Below are 8503 nucleotides of genomic sequence, written 5' to 3'. Positions count from 1 at the left end.
TCAGGTTAAGTTCCACTTAAACACTCTGGGCCTGAGTCATTAAGGAGAGCAAAGCATAAGAAAGGAGTAACTCTGCCCTTGGGCAAAACCATGTTGCATTGGAGGGGGAGATAAATTTAAAATGTGGGGACAGATTTATAGTTGAAATAGGACATGTCCTAGATCAACTTTAAATGTCAGTGTAAAAATAAAGCTAGCAAGTATTTGTGTGCTAGATGTAAAAACAGCCGGTATTTAAGTTATGTACAGAATAATAAACTATTTTGCACCCCTTGCATTGTAACATGGTTTGTCCTGGAGAACATTTACTTCTTTCCTTAATGACTCAGGCCCTCTATGTAGAATTTTTCAAATATAACAATCTTGGTGCCTCATGAATAATGATGTCACAAGCTCCTACCCAACTGATTGGTTGGAATCTCATAAATGTTACTTTTGCCTCCAAATGGTTGCATCCATTGTGTGTAGACAACAGGTGCACTTTAAGGAGGCCTGTTATTCTTTATAATACCTGTGAAAAAGTTACACTATTTTCCTTTGAAGCATGTGTATTTCCTCCTGCTATTGTCTATGCACACAAACTATAGGAACTATAATGATTAGTAATAATATTTCTTTCATTCAACAGAGATGACTATAGTTATCATGAAATGGTTTTCTGTATAATATGTTACATCGATACAAGATTTCCTAATGGAGTTCAATCCTTGAATGTGCCTGTGGGAGTAATTCCATCCTATAATGGTTTTAATATGCATAGAATAAATGTAACACAAACAAATGTAAAATGACAATCAGGGTCTTTTATGTAGCTGTAAAAATGTGACCCATTGGTGTATAGATTTTTGCTCAAATGCCCTTGTTCGACTGCCATGTGCACACATAGGTGAACATTGCCTTCTGCTTTTGAGAAATGCTTCCAATTGGAAAATCTGTGAAAAGATTTGTCTAGATTGTGGGTCACGGTAAGAAGGTGCATGTCTTCAAATTTCTGCCTATTGGGTCACCCATAATTAATTAAAGTTTTTACTTTTGTTCTTCTACAAAAATTAATTTGATTAATGCACTCAAATAATGTGTTAAATTCAGGATAGTTATAGCTTCATTTGCTATGTCAAATTTGTAACTTGTTTCTTCTACATTGGTAAAAGTGTGCCTATGACTACCCTTTTATATATAAGATGTGTCTGCTGGTTAAAATGGTGTCTCATTAAAAGTAAATGCCAACATTCATCCTCCGGCATCCCCAAGGACATGTAAAAAGTAGTTTTTATATGAGGTGGTAAAGGACTATACAGTCACCCGCTAAACTTGGAATGTCCCCTTAAATGTATCATTTCCACCACTTGAAGATTGCTATCACATTCCACAGCAAAAAATCTTTAAATGTCTATGCACTGCGAGGTCCATCAGCATCGGCTGGGCAGGGATTTTCTCATTATTAATATAAAAAAACTTGTCCATGTATCTAGTAACGAAACATTATCACAATGGAAGTTAAAATAATTGAGAACATCACCATCACCATTTATTTATATAGCGCCACTGATTCCGCAGCGCTGTACAGAGAACTCACTCACATCAGTCCCTGCCCCATTGGAGCTTACAGTCTAAATTCCCTGACATACACACAGAGACAGACTAGGGTCAATTTTGATAGCAGAAAATTAACCTGCCAGTATGTTTTTGAAGTGTGGGAGGAAACCGAAGCACCCGGAGGAAACCCAACGCAAAAATGGGGAGAACATACAGACTCCATGGTTGGGAATTGAACTCATGACCCCAGTGCTATGAGGCAGAAGTGCTAACCACTTAGCCACCATGCTGCCCAAAGCTTTCCATGATATTTCTAATGCCAAATAATAATATAATCTCCTTATAACCGGACCGAATGGAGAGATGGACAAAGCTAGTGTATTATATTGTTATAAAGATACATGAAGTCTGTACTGCATCCAAACATTCCCAAGGATAGTACATTTTATATGAAATTATGGTTTTCTCCAATTCTGTGCAATGATTATTTATCAACACATGAAAGCTGTTATCAAGTTTTCTGTCAAATTAAAAGGGTTTGGAGTTAATAAGAAAATCGGTTATGAAAAATGAAGTTTGAAAATATTATTCAATCAATTGGCAAATGGCTGCTCAGGTGAATAAATACATATTATACAACATTCACAGTGTTTTATTACCAGAAATTCTTGAGAAGGGGAGTTATAGGTGAATAATATACAGACATTATTCTTTACTTTTATTCATTTAATACATTTTTTGTAATTTCTTCTTTGAACCGCAAACACAAATTTGAGGTTCACTATTCGAGGGCAGAGCGGCCACAGTAATGAAATAAGGTCAAACCAGTTTATGACGCTACATAAAATTTTGAGACTCTCACACGAGCCATTTGATCACATTTCTGTTTCAAATTATTTAAGTATCTTTACTTTTTTGCTGCAGCCTTGGCAGGGCTGGTACATTTTAGCCCGGGGTCAAGATTCAACTCAGCAGCGTATTAGAAACATTTTAAAGGAACAAAATTATGGGTGGCCCAGTGACCGAGCAGAAGGGAGCCAACTATGGGACCGGCCCGGGGGGCAGATGAGCCCCTACCCCAGCCCAGTCTGTCCCTGGCTGCAGCATCCTAGATGACAGTTACATTCTGTGCAATCATTTTAAAGAATATATAAGAGATTAATGATTGCTAGAATCATATTCATTGCTATCCACTTGTAATTTTTTAGAAGGTTTGATAAACCTACCTCTCTATGTTTTGCCAGTCGGAAGCTTTTAAATCATTGACTGACTACATGCTTTGATATGTGTAATCTCATGTTTAGTATGGAATGTGGATGAAACACTTATTAAACTTTTTACACAAAATACTTAACATATGAAAATGTCTCTTTCATGGTTAAAGTATCCTCTATAATATAAAGCCCTGCAGCCTTCAACGGGGCCGCACACAGGAAAGAGGGAGATCACCAAGCACTGTGCATAGGAGGTCATTGCGCATGGAGGTTGGCTGCGCCATTCTAATAAGGTCAGGCTGCGCCATTCTAATAAGGTCAGGAGCAGTAGGCTGGCAAGCTGCAGGTGATGGCTCGGCGAGACTGTTGCCCACCACTGACCATGCAAAGGTGCTGTCATCCAGCGGCAATGTTTTCTGTGAATATATATTAAAATGATGTGTTATAGTCATACACCCAGTATGCTGTATTATTTATTTTGAAGCTCTAATTTCTCCAAAATTATTTCTTACAACGACAAAAGTAAGGTGCATATATCTCTCAACTTTATTTGCCAATGACAATTTTCTTTTTTTTTTTAATCAGTTGAATGAGGACCATACAGTTTTACATCTGCTGTTTAATTATTGGGCAACTGTTACAATAGACTTGGAATCTCATAATTAGTGGAAAATAAAGAGCAGAGTCAGAAGTAATCAGCAGAGCTATAAAACTCGACACCATTAATCAAAAGGCCACCGTTTTATCAAATGTAATCCTGCCAAGTGATTGCAGAGCAGATGGAGGTTCAGATTACTTTTTAAAACAAAGCATTTAGAAGCAAGGATTAAATATATTATAACTATGGGGATGTGGCTTACTACTGTACAAGTACAGATGAAATTACTTAAATATGCTGCATGATTTTATTTTAATAGCCTTTCTATGTTAATTTACTTGAAATATATGATAACCTTGTCTGTCAAATAAAATAAAAATGTTTTTTATTTCTTTTTTTACTCAAAAGAAGCATAAAATGTTAACCTCAATTTAAATTCAATTGTAACTTATATAAAAATATACATGCACTTAATAAATATTAACACACACTTTTCCGAAGAAATACAGTTTTACAAATGTATAATTTACATACAGGCAGACAACCTGTAAAGAAAACTAGTTTAGAGCAACAAAAAAATTACTTGCAGTTAGTTAATTGTTTCTTAATCAATCGCAAGGTTAAAAAGGAGGTTAAAGGACTACTAAATCTAAGATATAATTTAGTGCAGAAAAACCTGTCAAGTGCCGTCTCCGCGCTCTCCACAGGCGCCGTAGACGGACACCTTCTCTCCGTAATCCACGTCCTGTTGCCTAGCAGCAGAACTCTATCTCTACTCACCTGTCTGCATCTAGCATGTCTAAACCGCCTAAATCTCCCTAACCCAATCAGGAGGCACATTAGGGTATATAAGGCAGCCTCTGACACATGTCTAGTGCCAGAGTATTGGTTCTACCCTGCTCCAGCATTTAGTTGCATTCCTGTTCCTGACCTCCTGTGTAAAGACTCCTTGGCTTGTTTGACCTCTCTTCCGGATTTTCTTTGTACGTCGCTGCCCGCACTGGTATTATTTGGACCGTCCCTGACTACTTTTGCCTACTCTCCGTGGTACCTCGCTTCCTTAGTTTTGACTCGGCCTGTCTGACTACCCTCTATTCGCTGCACTGGTGACTTCCTGGGAGAACCGCGACCTGCACATCGCACGCAGCAAAGCCCAAACCTCCTTGCGGGGGTCCCTGGTGAACACTGGGGGTGTATTAGACTCCGCGCCTCTCAGGTTAGTAGCACTAATACCAGTCAGTGATATTCTCTGTGTAAAAGTGTGACAAAACCACAGATACAACGTATACTTTTTTTATATATATATATATATATATATATATATATATATATATTTATTGTGGCAAGAGCCCGCTACTGCAGAAGCACACGCGAACAACTTCTTCCTTTTTATGTAATTTTATTGTCAGGATGGTAAATGTCTTGACACCGTACAGATTTCACAGCTATTCTTGGAGACCCTAAACGCTAGATAGACATAGCTCAGCTTTCTCAAGACCAGCCAGCTTTCCCAGCGTTGGTCTCAGTGAACAAATGACACAAGCAAGCTTTTATACATGATACTCCTCCCCCAGCCTTAGCTTGATGGGCAGGTGACACACTCACCTTCTCTTCAAGAGGAAACGCCCATCACTGGCTCTGTTTGCACTAATAGACACACCCTGTCTGTTTGCTGAGAGGAAATCATGTAAGTTAACAAAACTTTAAACTATACATAAGTCTTTACTTGGTTTAACCTGAATCTAGGTGCATAACTGCGCCAATGTCTTACTCTGCTTGTATGTTTTCTCTGCATCTTGTCAGATAAATGCCTCCCTTTGTTACAATATATATATATATATATATATCTTTATTTAAATGACTCATACCTTGACAGAACTGGATATGTCTGTCGGATATGCTATTTACATTTTTCACAGGCTAGTGCTAGCTATTGTCTATTATTGGACATTTTTTGCAGCTTAATTTAAGGTCTTAACTGCAAAGAAATATGACTGTTCTGTTTGACAGAACAGTCGTATGTATGTATACTGGACATCGCACCATAGATGGATTTCTTGAACCAAAACCAACAAAGCTCAGACAGAAATCAAAGCATTCACCACGGCACTGGGATAATGAGCCCCTCCAGTCAAAACAATTGTACTTTTATTAGAGTTAAGATTACTTTATAAATATTACAGTATTGGGCACAGCACAGAACCAAGCTATGTCATCATGAACACATTTTATATTGCCTTGAGTAAGATTAAATTTCGAATAAATTAGTGTAAACTACAAATGATTTACCATAGTTTCAAACCCTTTGAGAGATGTAATATATTTTGACTTAGCAATATAATATTGTTCTATATTGTATTTACAATCACACTGTAATAACACTGAAATGTACATCATAGCCATTTTATTACCATTGTAATCCATTTCATATGCTTTTCGCAGAAGTAAATGTAATATAAAAATGTAATATTCCTTTTTATATTCCGTTGAATCAGCAAATTAAAAATAATACATTTTTAACACTTTGGATCCATGGATTTTAATGCTTATTGGAATAGGCACTGATGTGTGGAGAATTGGCATAGGCTATGGGTTGAAAATGGGGTTCTGTCAAACACACTCAAGACACAGATTAGAGTTCAGCATGCCAAGAGCCTACAGATACTTGAACTCAGGGGATATCGCTCGGCTGTAGAATTAGGCCTGCGGAAATCCACAGCTGCAGACTGGGAAACCTAAGCTGGATCTGGCAGCATGTTTATCTGTACACTTGGGTCTTTTAGTTCCATGATTAAATATTATATGTCCTCATGGATAATGAGCAGTTTTAACGGATGGCTCCATCTATAAAGGATTTTGTGTTCTCTTAGGCCCTTTTGAAGTGATGGGACAAAGTCCTCAATCATTTGAGGAGAAATGCCATTTGTACAGACTGACACGTTTCAAGCAGTACTGAGGATGCATCCTGATTATGATTATTACATCCCATTAGGTTTAGGTTTAGAATGGAGTGTCATGTGACCCTTGTCAAAGAGGGAATAACTTTCTGTGTATTTGGGTAGCAGCATTTTCAAACATTTGAAGAAGAAGGCTGAGTGCCTTTGGTAATGCCTTATATCCTCATGTTATTCCCCCATCCCCTGTTATCTGAATCCTCCCCGGCTTGCTGTCATTTCAATAGATCCGATTAAGGTCCTCATTTGAGTTTGGAGCAAATCCAGCTAGAAGGTGCAATTTTACACTGCAGGGGCAGCAAATTTTAAAACTACAGACAGATATAGAATTTAGTCACTTGTTCTAGCTCATCTCTAAATCACAGCGTAAAAATAAAGTTACCCAGTATTTTTGTGCTACATGCAAGAGCAAACACTATTTTCCCTCCATGGAAAAAGATGCATTTGTACCCCTTGAATCACAACATTATTTTGTCCAGGTACAACTTTGTGCCCTGTAGCTGTATTTACTCTTAAGTTCAAAATGAGGTCCTGAATAAAGTTAATTAAAATGAGATACCTGGGTCTCTAGGCTAACTCATCCACAGAAGAAAACAGTTCAATCTAAATCTCTTGATTACGGGAAAGGAGGAAGTCCCATTTTGTACAAGATGTCAGTATTCAGGTCCTCTTCCTTTGGTGTTTTAGACCTGGGGGTAAATGTATCAAGCAGAGGATTTTCCAGCAGGTTTGAGAAGTGGAGATGTTGCCTATAGCAACCAATCAGGTTCTAGCTATTATTTTGTAAAATGTACTAAATAAATGATAGCTAGAATCTGATTGGTTTTTCAAACCTGCCGGAAAACTCTCAGCTTGATACATTTACCCCCTGGTGTTTCTAGAGATCGGCATATAGTCCTGGGGGTCAGTGGCATTTTGCTTGGCTTTGCCTGCCATGGAAGGCAGGCAAAATCAGAAATCAGATGCAAAATCAGAACTTCAGGAGCACCCTCAGGATAAGTGAATTGCAGATGTATCCTAAAAGCAAAACATGTTTGCACTCTGGGTATGTCAGTCAGAGAAATCAGAGGGCAAAATAACTGATAGTTATGAATCAAAGAGCACTAGCAGTTGTTGATAATTATTGATAAATTATGTCATCTCAGGTAGATTTTGACCTAGATCTGCACTGGACTTTAACCCACACTTGGCAACGTCAAAGGATACTAATGTTAGATCTCACACAACTGTTCCTCCATATGCTCACTATATCCATCACATCTAATACCACACCACCACACACATGTTTGCTACCTAATTTACCTTCTCTATTTCTCCTATTCACTCCTACCACACTTTTCTCCCAACTACTCCTCTCCAGCAACATATGTCTCCCCCTGCCATCACTATATCCTATTCGCTAAATCCTCTCGCTTTCCAGCACCCATGAACTGCCAGCTCTCTGCTTCCACCAAACTGATCAATTATTATTATCATGAATTTATATAGTGCCAATCATATTAAGCAATAGTGTACAGAGAATTTGCAATCATTCTTATCAGTCCCTGGTCAAAATAGAGATTACAATCTAAATCCCCTGGAACAAATACAAATAAATAGTAGTGCTGGAGTATGATATAAAAGTAAGTGTCAAAAAATAAAATAAAATAAAGATGATGTGTAATGTATTAAAACTAGAGATGGGCGGGTCCGGTTCTCCGAGAACCGAACCCACCCGAACTTTGGGTATCCGAGTACCGAGCTGAGCAGCTCGGTACTCTCCCGCCCATTCCGAATCCAAATCGAGGCCGAACGTCATTGTGACGTCGTCGGATCTCGGGGCTCGGTTCTCGCGATACTTCAACTCTATAAATACACGCCTCCACAGCAATCCATCGCCATTTGACAGAGGGAGAGAGCAGGGTGTAGTCATAGGCTAATTAGAGCAGGGACAGAGAATACAATATTGTTCTTGCAATTGCTCTAACCAAAATCGCTAGTGCAGAGAGGAGGATAGAGGTTTATTATTTTTTCTTCATATTTGGCACTCCCCAGCGCTTTTGGGGTGTCCTCCCTAATTGTGCATTAATATTTCTGGCTGTCAAAAGTCATATCTGTCAGCAGTATCTACTAAATAATTTTTAGCACTCCTCAGTGCTTTTGGGGTGTCCTCCCTAATTGTGCATTAATATTTCTGGCTGTCAAAAGTCATATCTGTCAGC

Source organism: Mixophyes fleayi, chromosome 4 (assembly GCF_038048845.1).
Source record: "Mixophyes fleayi isolate aMixFle1 chromosome 4, aMixFle1.hap1, whole genome shotgun sequence".
Classification (NCBI taxonomy): Eukaryota; Metazoa; Chordata; class Amphibia; order Anura; family Limnodynastidae; genus Mixophyes; species Mixophyes fleayi.
Note: the sequence above shows the minus strand (reverse complement) of the source record.